The sequence below is a fragment of the Rhinatrema bivittatum genome, chromosome 18, assembly GCF_901001135.1.
Source record: "Rhinatrema bivittatum chromosome 18, aRhiBiv1.1, whole genome shotgun sequence".
Taxonomy (NCBI): Eukaryota; Metazoa; Chordata; class Amphibia; order Gymnophiona; family Rhinatrematidae; genus Rhinatrema; species Rhinatrema bivittatum.
In genome coordinates this window covers 5,157,329-5,171,351 of record NC_042632.1, presented here as the reverse complement: position 1 = coordinate 5,171,351, position 14,023 = coordinate 5,157,329, and the positions used below count along the sequence as shown (strand labels likewise).

The 14,023-nt window shown below is 45.0% G+C and overlaps 1 protein-coding gene across 3 annotated transcripts in view; it reads right to left on the bottom strand.

The window, feature by feature from the left end:
* The window catches only part of SLC23A1 (solute carrier family 23 member 1), an 896,619-nt gene that overhangs the window by 301,803 nt on the left and 580,793 nt on the right, over nucleotides 1–14,023 (bottom strand). The window lies entirely within an intron of this gene.

The window sequence follows — 14,023 nt, the reverse complement described above, 5'->3', positions numbered from 1 at the left end:
TCTAGCATAGCACGGTTTAAAAACAGGTTTGGACAAATTCCTGGAGAAAAAGTCCATAAAATAATTATTAGCCAGGTGGATTGGAGAAAGCCACAGTTTGTTTCTGAGAATGAGTAACAAGAAACTGGATCTACATTTGGGATCTGCTGGACCCTTGTGACCCAGCCTGACCACTGTCAGAGACAGGATGTTGGGCTATATGGAACTTGGTCTAATCCAGAATGGCATTTCTTATGTTCTTATGACAGGAAGTAGAGGAAATCATAAGCCCATGGAGATGCATATATTGCATATTCAACCTGCCCGGGCCTGCGCACTCTAAAGCCCGTCAGGGTAAGGCCTTCACTTCTACTCTTCCCCCTAACGGACACCTTCCAATCTAAGAGGCGCTATCTTTCCCTCCTCCAACGCCTGCTGCTTTGCCTTCTACCGCCGGCTTCCCCACTATCTCCCATGCTTAACCGCCCACACACCTACAAATCCCTCATCCCCATCATGATTTCCCCCACTACCCAATTTTTAGGACTCGCTCTTTTCACCATCATATTATTCAACACCCAATCGCTCACTAAGAAAACGCTGATTCTCAACGACCTTCTTCTGGACACTAACCCAGACTTCTGTGCCATAACTGAAACATGGCTCAAAACTTTGGACATCGCTCTTATAAATCAGCTACCAACACAAACCTACTATTTGTTCTCCATCCCAAGACAAAAAAAAAGGGGCGGGGGTATTCTCCTAGCAGTCAAAAAGTCTCTGAGATTCCCACAATATCCAATTAACTCATCTGCTAAACTAGAAACAGACCTTTTCAAATCAGAACATCTTCAAATCCTCCTGGTCTATGTCCCCCCAGGCCTGCTAGATTCTGATGCCTCTCTCATTCTTGAAATAATAGCATCACACCTAAATCTGGACACCCCTGCCATAATCTTGGGAGATTTTAACTTACATGTAGACAAATCCCCTCACTCAACTAACTGCGAAGCTTTCCTAACTGCCATGTCAGCCATGGGATTCAAGCAGCTAATCAACAAACCTACCCACAAAGCGGGCCATACGCTGGATCTCATCTTTATAAACTCAGGCATTTCACATACAGAGCAACCAGAGTGCAAAGAAGTCCCGTGGTCAGACCACACCTTAATCTCCACAACCTTCTCACTGATACAACCGGGCAACAAACACTGCCCCCTACCATCATTTCTCTACAGGAAAACCTGCTCCTCGAAGCAACTCACCAAATACCTAGCCCCAGAACTCTCTCTCATTGACGTCTCCACTCCCAACTCGGCCCTCCACTCCTGGTCCAAAATAACTGAATCAGTAGCAAATATACTTTGCCCCTTGACAACAAAAAAATTCAAACACAATGCGACCAAAAGACAACCCTGGTTCAATGATGAACTTTGAAAACTCAAAACCCTCCTTCGTCAGAAAGAAAGAAAATGGCGTAAAGCCCCATCACCGACCTCCCTCTCTGATTACAAACGCACCCTCCACTTATACAAGAGTTTAACTTTGAAAACAAAAAGGGACTTTTATGCCCACAAGATCCATAACCTCATCTTTGACTCCAAAGCTCTGTTCGCCTACGTTTCCAATCTTACAAAAACCAATACTCCAGACATCCCATTCGACCAAGCCCAACCAAAAGCAGATGAGTTGGCTCTCTACTTCAGCAAAAAAATCACCAACCTTCTTACACAGCTGACACCAAATACGTACTCACCTTCTAGCACATATCTCCACCCCAACAAAGACATTTCTTTCAATTACTTCGAACCCATTACTATTTCAGAGATTCAATCTGTTCTGAAGAAAATGAAACCGTCTTCACACCCTTTTGATCAAATCCCGTCCAAACTGCTACTGCTAATCCCGGATACAATCTCTAAAGCACTGGCTGACATTATAAATTGTTCCTTTTCCCAGGGTATCTACCCAGACGACCTTAAAATGGCCTCCATTAAACCACTCCTAAAAAAACCGAACCTAAACACCAATGATCCCAACCACTTCCGCCAATCTCCAACCTCCCTTTCATAGCTAAAGTCATGGAAAAATTAGGCAACACACAATTATCAAATTACATTGATGATCACCAAATTCTGTTTCCTAATCAATATGGATTTCGCAAAGCATTAAGTACCGAAACACTACTCCTTTCTCTCACAGATTATCTCCTCACCGGCCTTGATAAAGGGCACACCTACTTAATAATCCTTCTGGATCTCTCGGCTGCATTTGATACAGTCAACCACTCCATCCTCCTAAATCAGCTGGAAAACATCGGCGTTACAGGCACAGCACTGGCTTGGTTCAAAACCTTCCTGGGGAACAATACAAGGTCAAAATCCACAATAAAGAATCTCACTACTATCCATCCTCTCTAGGGGTTCCGCAGGACTCCTCCCTCTCACCCACGCTCTTTAATGTTTACCTTCTCTCACTCTGCCAACTGCTAACTAAACTGAACCTGAAACACTTCCTATACGCAGATGATGTACAGATCGTGATCCCTGTAAAAGAATCCATTAATAAAACATTAGAATATTGGGAAAACTGCCTGCTAGAGATCAAACACCTCCTCACCAGTCTAAATTTAATTCTCAATGCTTCAAAAACTGAATTCCTGCTTATATCCCCGGAAAACAACAACATCACCTCAAACCCACCAGCCAACCTTCAAATCTCTCACGTAAGAGACTTAGGAGCTATCATTGACAACCGTCTTAACCTAAAAGCATTCATCAACCAAACTACCAAGGATTGCTTTCACAAATTACATGTCCTCAAAAGAATTAAGCCACTCTTCCACTTTCAGGACTTCAGAACAATTTTACAAGCAATAATCTTCTCTAAGATAGATTATTGTAACTCTATCTTATTAGGTCTCCCTGCATCTCATACAAAACCTGTACAGATGGTGCAGAATACAGCAGCCAGAATTCTGACTAACTCTAGGAGAATTGACAACATCTCCCCAATCCTCAAAATTGTAAATAAATTGGTTGCCAATTCACCACAGAATCATTTACAAGTCCATCACTACTATTTACAAAGTCATCCATCACCTCGCTCCGCTCAACTTACAAATTCCTTTCAAAAAACATACCTCCTCCAGACCCATCAGAGAGTCTTTAAAGAATCACTTCATGTTCCACACGCCAAAACCTTTCAACACAAATCCCTCAAAGACAGATCCTTCTCAACAGCAGGACCTCCATTATGGAACTCCATCCCGTCCGACCTGCGACAGGAACCGTGCCTACCGACCTTCAGGAAAAGGCTGAAAACATGGCTTTTTAAGAAAGCCTATCCAGACCTCAACTGATCCTTACCTTACCGGCCATTTACTATCAGACCTCACCAACACTCTGTCAACAATCTCCTTCACTACATTAATGCTACAACATTGTAAATAATTTGCTCTCGGTTAACTCCTTCTGCTACTTTCTCTTCTGCTCCCAGTTGTACACTTCCCTGTTTTATTGTAACTGCAATATTCTAACCATGCACTTGTTAAAGTTTTTTGCATTTTTTGTATTTCTCTTTGTTTTTCACACCCTGTTAAATGTAAACCGGCATGATGTGATACCTGTCATGAATGCCGGTATAATAAAAACACTAAATAAATAAATAAATAAATAAATAAAGTGTTAGCTCTGGTCACTAGATGTTAGTAAATCATATTTTATCTCAATGATGCATAAACCTTATTCTGCAGAGGACCCCTTTGGCATCTGGAAATTTAGCAGTAACTAGCAAAGGGGGACATGTATTATTACATGATGGGCAGGAGGATCCCCTAGGAATTTGTGACAGTACAGAAGTATTCTTGTGGAAAGTATAACAAAGGTCCAGTAACAAATCCCTACCCATCCAAGGATGAATACCAACTGTTTAGAGAAGGAGCAAACCACAATTGTTCCTGCCTCACTTGTTCCACTATTCAAAATGACACCAGATGATGAAAACCTGGCTCTTTAAACAAGCCTTTACAGGGCCATAAGCACTTTTTTTCCCTACAACCAGCAAGAGTTCCTCATCATATCATTCTCCAGGATCTACCTGACTCTATATCCATTCTCTTGCTGCAGGTCTTACATGACATCTACTGTTTTATTTTTATTTATACTGCTCTATGAGTTTTGTTAGCTAATTTGTTTACATTACAATGTTTATTTTGATCTAGTTTACCCTTTTCCAAGTTCCATAACCTTGTTCTATGTAATGCCTATTGGCAAAATTTATGTTTAGTTTCAATGTAAACCGATGTGATTTGTATTTCATACAGGAACACCGGTATATAAAAATCTAAAAATAAATAAATAAATAAATGATCTGAGGCTTCCCTTTGAATATTTAATAATGTGCATCACTGGATGAACAAAATATTTTCTTACTTACATTTTAAAACCTGGCAGACAGTTAAATACTAAGAGAAATTAGGGAAGTTAACCAAATTGGTAGTGCTGTAATAATGGGAGATTTCAAGCACCCCAAAATTGACTGGGTAAATGTATCATCGGGACATGTGGATGCCTGGAATGCCCTTCCGGAGGAAGTGGTGAAGTCTAAAAATGTGAACGACTTCAAAGAGGCATGGGATAAACACTGGATCCATCAAGTCTAGAGGGCGTGAATAAAGAGGAGGCATTCAAACACTGCACGGAGCGGCAGTAGCCACAGAGGCATTCACGGAGCAGGATGCCAGTGGCCAGTAGTTGGTGTTCCACCTTCACGGAGCGGAAGGATGGAGGGCTGCTATCTCAAAAAATAAAAAAATAAAAACAGGGGTGGGTAAGAGTATGGGGTAAGGGTGTGGCCTGCTTGTTACAGCGGTTGCTACCCATAATTGAGCTGGACGTTCACTTGGATGCAGATACGGCGCTGCTCTCTAAATTGGTGGTGGGATGGAGGGGAATTAGGGCTGGAGGGTACTGGAAGCCAATAGTAACAGGTGGGAGAGAAAAAAAGGGGAAAAAATGGATAAAGTGCGTAGCTTGCTGGGCAGACTAGATGGGCCTAGAATGCCCTTCCGGAGGAAGTGGTGAAGTCTAAAACTGTGAACGACTTCAAAGGGGCATGGGATAAACACTGTGGATCCATCAAGTCTAGAGGGTGTGAATAAAGAGGAGGCATTCAAACACTGCACGGAGCAGCAGTAGCCACAGAGGCATTCAAACACTGCACGGAGCGGCAGTAGCCACAGAGGCATTCACGGAGCAGGATGCCAGTGGCCAGTAGTTGATGTTCCACCTTCACGGAGCGGAAGGATGGAGGGCTGCTATCTCAAAAAAATAAAATAAAATAAAATAAAAACAGGGGTGGGTAAGAGTATGGGGTAAGGGTGTGGCCTGCTTGTTACAGCGGTTGCTACCCCTAATTGATTAGGGCTGGAGGGTACTGGAAGCCAATAGTAACAGGTGGGAGAGAAAAAAAGGGGGAAAAAATGGATAAAGTGCGTAGCTTGCTGGGCAGAATAGATGGGCCGTTTGGTCTTCGTCTGCCGTCATTTCTATTTTTCTATGTTTCTATGACATGCTAGAGAGATAAAGTTCCTGGATGGAATAAATGACAGCTTTATGGGGCAATTGGTTCAGGAACTGACAGACAGGGAGCAATTTTAGATCTAATTCTCAATGGAGCACAGGATTTGGTGAGAGAGGTAACGGTGGTGGGGCTGCTTGGCAATAGTGATCATAATATGATCAAATTTGAATTAATGACTGGAAGGGGAACAGTAAGCAAATCCACGACTCTCGTGCTAAACTTTCAAAAGGGAAACTTTGATAAAATGAGAAAAATAGTTAGAAATAAACTGAAAGGAGCAGCTACAAAGGTAAAAAGTATGCAAGAGGCGTGGTCATTGTTAAAAAAAACCATCCTAGAAGCACAGTTCAGATGTATTCCACATATTAAGAAAGGTGGAAAGAAGGCAAAATGATCACCGGCATGGTTAAAAGGGGAGGTGAAAGAAGCTATTTTAGCCAAAAGATCTTCATTCAAAAATTGGAAGAAGGATCCAACAGAAGAAAATAGGATAATGCATAAGCATTGGCAAGTTAAATGTAAGACATTGATAAGACAGGCTATGAGAGAATTTGAAAAGAAGTTGGCTGTAGAGGCAAAAACTCACAGTAAAAGCTTTTTAAAATATATCTGAAGCAGAAAGCCTGTGAGGGAGTCAGTTGGACCGTTAGATGATCGAGGGGTTAAAGGGGCAATTAGAGAAGATAAGGACATCGCGGAAAAATTAAATTATTTTTTTGCTTCAGTGTTTACTGAAGAGGATGTTGGGGAGGTAGCCATAATGGAGAAGGTTTTCATGGGTAATGATTCAGATGGACTGTACCAAATCATGGTGAACCTAGAAGATGTGGTAGGCCTGATTGACAACTGAAGAGTAGTAAATCACCTGGACTGGATGGTATACACCCCAGGGTTCTGAAGGAACTGAAAAATGAAATTTCAGATCTATTAGTAAAAATTTGTAACCTATCGTTAAAATCATCCATTGTACCTGAAGACTGGAGGGTGGCTAATGTAAACCCAATATTTTAAAAAGGCTCCAGGGACGATCCAGGAAACTACAGACCGGTTAGCCTGACTTCAGTGCCAGGAAAAATAGTGGAAAGTGTTCTAAACATCAAAATCACAGAACATATAGAAAGACATGGTTTAATGGAACAAAGTCAACATAGCTTTACCCAAGGCAAGTCTTGCCTCACAAATCTGCTTCACTTTTTTGAAGGAGTTAATACACATGTAGACAAAGGTGAACTGGTAGATGTAGTATATTTGGATTTTCAGAAGGCGTTTGACAAAGTCCTCATGAGAGGCTTCTAGGAAAAGTAAAACGTCATGGGATAGGTAGTGATGTCCGTTCGTGGATTACAAACTGGCTAAAAGACAGGAAACAGAGAGCAGGATTAAATGGACAATTTTCTCAGTGAAAGGGAGTAGGCAGTGGAGTGCCTCAGGGATCTGTATTGGGACCCATACTTCTTAATATAATTTATAAATGATCTGGAAAGAAATACGACAAGTGAGGTAATGAAATTTGCAGATGATAAAAAATTGTTCAGGGTAGTTAAATCACAAGCAGGTTGTGATAAATTGCAGGAAGAACTTGTGGGACTGGAAAATTGGGCATCCAAATGGCAGATGAAATTTAATGTGGATAAGTGCAAGGAGATGCATATAGGGAAAAATAACCCATGTTATAGTTACACAATCTTAGGTTCCATATTAGGAGCTACCACCCAAGAAAGAGATCTAAGCGTCATAGTGGATAACACATTGAAATCGTCTGTTCAGTGTGCTGCGGCGGTCAAAAAAGCAAACAGATTGTTGGAAAATATTAGAAAGGGAATGGCGAATAAAACGGAAAATGTCATAATGCCTCTGTATCGCTCCATGGTGAGACCGCACCTTGAATACTGTGTACAATTCTGGTCGCCGCATCTCAAAAAAGATATAGTTGCGATGGAGAAGGTATAGAGAAAGGTGACCAAAATGATAAAGGGAATGGATCAGCTCCCCTATGAGGAATAACTAAAGAGGTTAGGACTTTTCAGCTTGGAGAAGAGATGACTAAAGGGGATATGATATTGGTGTTTAAAATCATGAGAAGTCTAGAACAGGTTAAGGTGAATCAGTTATTTACTCTTTCAGATAATGGCACTCCATGAAGTTAGCATGTGGCGCATTTAAAACTAATTGGAGAAAGTTCTTTATCACTCAACACACAATTAAACTCTGGAATTTGTTGCCAGAGGATGTGGTTAGTGCAGTTAGTGTAGCTGGGTTTAAAAATAATTGGATAAGTTCTTAGAGAAGTCCATTACCTACTATTAATTAAGTTGACTTAGAAAATAGCCACTGCTATTACTAGCAACTAGAGATGTGAATCGTGTGCCAGATCATCTTAACGATCAGATTCGGCTGGGGGGGGGGGGAATCTGATCATTAAGATATGTGAATTGGAATCGTTTCCGATTCCAATTCACGTCGCTAATTTTTTTTTAGGGAGGCCCGCGCCGCTAATTATAATAGGGGCTGATGAGTAAAGATGAGTAAAGATGGCCGGCGCCATCTTTAAAGATGGCGCCGGCCATCCAGTGCTCCTACCATGTGACAGGGGCTGGCCAATGGCACGGATACCCTGACACATGGTAAGGGCAAAGGGGCATCGGCGCCATTTTTTTTTGGACAGCTGATGCCTGGGAACGGGAAATCTGTCCCCGAGGCCCCCCTGGATCTCTCCTCTCCCCGAGGCCCCCCTGGATCTCTCCTCTCCCCGAGGCCCCCCTGGATCTCTCCCCGAGGCCCCCCGAGGCCCCCCTGGACCACCAGGTAATTTTAAAAGGTTTTGGGGGGGTCGGGAGGGTGGGGTCGGGTGGGTTGTTTTTTTTAGCGGCGCGGGCCTCCCTAAAAAAAAAGGGTCGGGAGGGTAGGGGAGGCTAACGGGGGTCGATTTAAAGGGTCGGGTGGGTTTTTTTTTTTATCGGGCCATCGGCGCCATTTTAATTAGTGGCAGCCAAAATGGCGCTGATGGCCTGAGAGCGGGAGATTGCGCCGGGACCCCCCCCCCCCCACTGGACCACCAGGTAATTTAACATTTTGGGGGGGTTCGGGAGGGTGGGGGAGGGTAAGGAATTGGTTTTAAAGGGTCGGGGAGGGTTTAGGGGTTGTTTTGGTGTGCCGGTTTTCCCGCCCTCCCCCAAATAATTCCCGTGCCCTATTTAACGATACAATACAAATGCCCCTGACGATAAATCGGGGGCATTTGTATTGTATCGTGCACTCTAATGATTTAGGACGATTTAAAAATTATCTGATGATAATTTTAATCATTCAAAAACGATTCACATCCCTACTAGCAACAGTAGTATGGTATAGACTTAGTTTTTAGGTACTTGCCAGGTTCTTATGGCCTGGATTGGCCACTGTTGGAAACAGGATGCTGGGCTTGATCTGACCCAGTATGGCATGTTCTTATTAGATATATGCCAACATATGTAGATATCTAATCTTTTGAAAATTATATCTGGGCTTCCAAGTCCTTAAGTGCCCAAATTTCAGACCTGACTAACTATATAGAACCACTGGGGGTTCCATGTTTATTATCAGGGCTACTGAGAGAGAGAGAGAGAGAGAGAGAGAGAAGCCATAATGCCTTCACACTAGATAGGTATTTATATCTCTATGGGAAGCCCACCTAGTAACTCGAGGTGAGGTTTAGGTATTAATGTGTGGAGAGAGACGAAGAAATGGCAGAAATATTAAACAAATACTTCAGCTCTGTGTTCACTAAAGAAGACCCTGGAGAAGGACCATCTCTACACAACAAGAAACTGGAGGGAAGTGGAATAGATGAAAATCCTTTTACAGTAGAAAATGTGTGGGAAGCCATGGGGCCTGATGGGATTCATCCAAGGATATTGAGGGAGCTCAGAGATGTTCTGGCGGGTCCGCTGAGTGACCTGTTCAATAGATCCCTAGAAACGGGAGTGGTGCCGAGTGATTGGAGAAGAGCGGTGGTGGTCCCGCTTCACAAGAGTGGGAACAGGGAGGAGGCTGGCAACTACAGACCAGTTAGCCTCACTTCGGTGGTGGGAAAAGTAATGGAGTCACTGCTGAAAGAGAGAATAGTGAACTATCTACAGTCTGGAGAATTGATGGACCAGAGGCAACATGGATTCACCAGGGGAAGATCCTGTCAGACAAATCTGATTGACTTTTTTGACTGGGTAACCAAGGAATTGGATCAAGGAAGAGCGCTCGATATCATATACTTGGATTTCAGCAAAGCTTTTGATACGGTTCCGCACAGGAGACTGGTGAATAAAACGAGAAGCTTAGGAGTGAGTGCCGAGGTGGTGACCTGGATTGTAAATTGGTTGACGGACAGAAGACAATGTGTGATGGTAAATGGAACCTTCTCTGAAGAGAGAGCGGTTTTAAGTGGTGTACCGCAAGGATCGGTGTTGGGACCGGTCCTGTTCAATATCCTTGTGAGCGACATTGCGGACGGGATAGAAGGTAAGGTTTGTCTTTTTGCGGATGACACTAAGATCTGCAACAGAGTGGACACGCCGGAAGGAGTGGAGAGAATGAGATGGGATCTAAGGAAACTGGAAGAGTGGTCGAAGATATGGCAGCTGAGATTCAATGCCAAGAAGTGCAAAGTCATGCATATGGGGAGTGGAAATCCGAATGAACTGTATTCGATGGGGGGGGAAAGGCTGATGTGCACGGAGCAGGAGAGGGACCTTGGGGTGATAGTGTCTAATGATATGAAGTTTGCGAAACAATGCGACAAGGCGATAGCAAAAGCCAGAAGAATGCTGGGCTGCATAGAGAGAGGAATATCGAGTAAGAAAAGGGAAGTGATTATTCCCTTGTACAGGTCTTTGGTGAGGCCTCACCTGGAGTACTGTGTTCAGTTCTGGAGACCGTATCTACAAAAAGACAAAGACAAGATGGAAGTGGTACAGAGAAGGGCGACCTGGAAGGTGGAGGATCTTCATCGGTTGACGTATGAGGAGAGATTGAAGAATCTAAATATGTACACCCTGGAGGAAAGGAGGAACAGGGGTGATATGATACAGACTTTCAGATACTTGAAAGGTTTTAATGATCCAAAGACAACAACAAACCTTTTCCGTAGGAAAAAATCAGCAGAACCAGGGGTCACGATTTGAGGCTCCAGGGAGGAAGATTCAGAACCAATGTCAGGAAGTACTTCTTCACGGAGAGGGTGGTGGATGCCTGGAATGCCCTTCCGGAGGAAGTGGTGAAGACCAGAACTGTGAAGGACTTCAAAGGGGCGTGGGATAAACACTGTGGATCCATAAAGTCAAGAGGCTGCCAATGAAGAGTGGGTGACTCGCCAGAATGATGGCTACTGCCTGGACACAATATCCTTATTCAATAAACATACACATGCTTACTGTGACTCCAACATCGCTCTAAGCTTCAACAGCAAGAGGAAATGTGGAAAAAAGGATTTGCACTCACAAAGAGGGGAGTAGCTTGCTTGTTACGGCGGTTACTACCCCAAACCAAATAAGCCTGATACTTCACTTTCAATGCATATACAGCATAGCTCTCTGCTTCAACGGCAGGGGAGAAGAATAACTGATACTTCACACATCCAGCAGAGCTCTCTGCTTCAATGGCAGGGGAGAAGAAAAAAGGGTTTGCACTCACAAAGAGGGGAGTAGCTGGCTTGTTACGGCGGTTACTACCCCAAACCAAATGTGCCTGATACTTCACTTTCGATGCATATCCAGCATGGCTCTCTGCTTCAACAGCATGGAAGAAAGACTGATACATCACGCATTTCCAGCATAGCTCTCTGCTTCAACAGCAGGGGAAAAGAAAAACTGATGCTTCACGCATATCCAGCATAGCTTCAACGGCAGCGGAGAAGAAAAAAGGATTCGCAATCACAAAGTGGGGAGTAGCTGGCTTGTTACGGCGGTTACTACCCCAAACCAAATGTGCCTGATACTTCACTTTCAATGCATATCCAGCATGGCTCTCTGCTTCAACGGCATGGGAGAAAGACTGATACTTCACGCATATCCAGCATAACTCTCTGCTTCAACGGCAGGAGAGAAGAAAAACTGATACTTCACGCATATCCAGCATAGCTCTCTGCTTCTATGGCAGGGGAGAAAAAAAAACTGATACTTCACGCATATCCAGCATAGCTCCCTGCTTCAACGGCAGGGGAGAAGAAAAAACAACCAATAAGGGCTGTATAACATAGTCTGGGTAAAACAAATAAGCATGGGTGTAGCTTGCTTATTGCGGCGGTTACTACCCCTACTACCCCTAACTAATCAAGCTAGATATTTCACTTGGATGCAGCTCCATCACTGCTCTCTACATTAATGGTGGGGGTGGAAGGGAAATAGAAACAAGCGCTAAGAGAAACAGATAAGTATGAGAGAAAAAATGTGTGAAGCTTGCTGGGCAGACTGGATGGGCCGTTTGGTCTTCTTCTGCCGTCATTTCTATGTTTCTATGTTTCTATGTTTCTTGTGAAGATTTGATGACCTTCGGAGTGAGGAAACTCAGCCAAAGATGAGATTTGTGCAGTGTTCTCTCAACCTAGCTTGATGTAACCAGGTAGAGTGTCCATCAAGCTAGGTTGAGAGAACATTGCACAAATCCCATCTTTGGCTGAGTTTCCTCACTCAGCTAACTTCAGGACAGCTCTTTGGCCCAACCAGAGTTAGCCAGCTAACTTTGAATATTGGAGTTAGCTGGATAACTGATCCAGCTAACTCAGCTCCTCCTCCTAGTTATGACCCCAGAGCACCCCTAATTAAACTCTAGCCAGCTATCAGCTCGATACAGTAAAGTTCAGTTGAAGATTTCTCGTCTGTAACGAGCTCGCTGCGCACAATTCGGACGCGTAAGGCAAACCAGCGATACAGTCTCCAGTTTTGCGCGTCCGTAGCGCTTCTTAAAACAGACGCGTAACCCTTCCCGCACCCGGCATGTAAATGAACGAATTAGCTGTATAATGAAGGAATTAGCTATTCCCCTCCGATACCGTAACGGGCACTCAGGTTCTCTCATTAGTAACGCACTGTTTTGCCGCGGCCGTAACGTGTTAGTTTACCGCCTCCCCCTAGTAGGAGTTAGGACTGTGAGTCTAGTAACAAATCCATCGACACCGCTTAAGACACTCAAAAACAATAAAACACAATTTAAAAAAAAAGCGATACAGAGATGATCGAGAAAATGTAATGATGTGGGACACATAAAACCTGTCAGAAGAAAAAATAAAAATTTTTAAATACCTGTCGGAGGGCCGCATGGGTACAGGCGGCGGCGGCGGGAGCCGGGTGGTCGCGTGTTAAATCTAGGCCGCGGGCGGGTGGGCGCCTGTTCCAGGCGGCGGTGGCAGCGGCAGCGGCGGCGGGGGGACACGCGTTAGTTCGAGACGGGTGGCGGGTGGTCGCGTGTTAAATCTAGGCAGGGGTCGCACAGGCGCACATTCATTCATTCACTGCCGGTGGGGGCTGCCGGAGAGGCAGCCCCCACCGGCAGTGAATGAATTCATTCATCCAGGCGGAGGAGCCGGCTGCTTTCGCCACCGGCTCCTCCGCCTGGATGAATGAATGCGCGCCTGTGCAACCCCTGCGATTCGGCGCTCAAGGCAGTCACATGCCGTGACGTCACGCCTTGAGCGCCGAATCGCAGGGGTCGCACAGGCGCGCATTCATTCAATGCCGGTGGAGGCTGCCTCCGGCAGCCCCCACCGGCAGTGAATGAATGCGCGCCTGTGCGGACCCGGCCTAGATTTAACACGCGACCACCCGCCGCCTGCCGGCCATCTCGAACTAACGCGTGTCCCCCCGCTGCCGCTGCCGCCGCCGCCTGGAACAGGCGCCCACCCGCCCGCGGCCTAGATTTAACACGCGACCACCCGGCTCCCGCCGCCGTCTGCCGCCTGGACCCACACGGCCGTCTGAAACTAATGCGCGTCCACCCGCCGCCCGGAACAGGCGCCCACCCGCCCGCGGCCTAGATTTAACACGCGACCACCGGCCCCCCGGATCCCGCCGGCCGCCTGGACCCACGCGGCCCTCCGACAGGTATTTAAAAATTTTGATTTTTACACTTCCTGGTGCCTGTCATTTCAAATGTCATTTGAAATGACAGGTACCAGCGCACCCAGGTTACTGTATAGGCGCTGTATTAAGCGCCTATACAGTAAAATGGGTTACGCGGGCATAACCCTTCCCTACCGCTTTAAAGCCGCGGCATGCATTTGCATGCGATTAGAGGAGAGTATCGGGGAGTTAGTGAAGAGAACTGTGCGTGCGGGGAGGAAGGGTGCGCCTGACACTACCTCACTGTTTCTACCTCGACCTTACTGTATCGACCTGTATCTTATTAGCTGGCTAGAATTTAGACAGTTAAGTGCCCAAATCATCATTTAGCTGGATAGCTTCTGAGTTATTTATTATTATTATTGAAGCTTTTA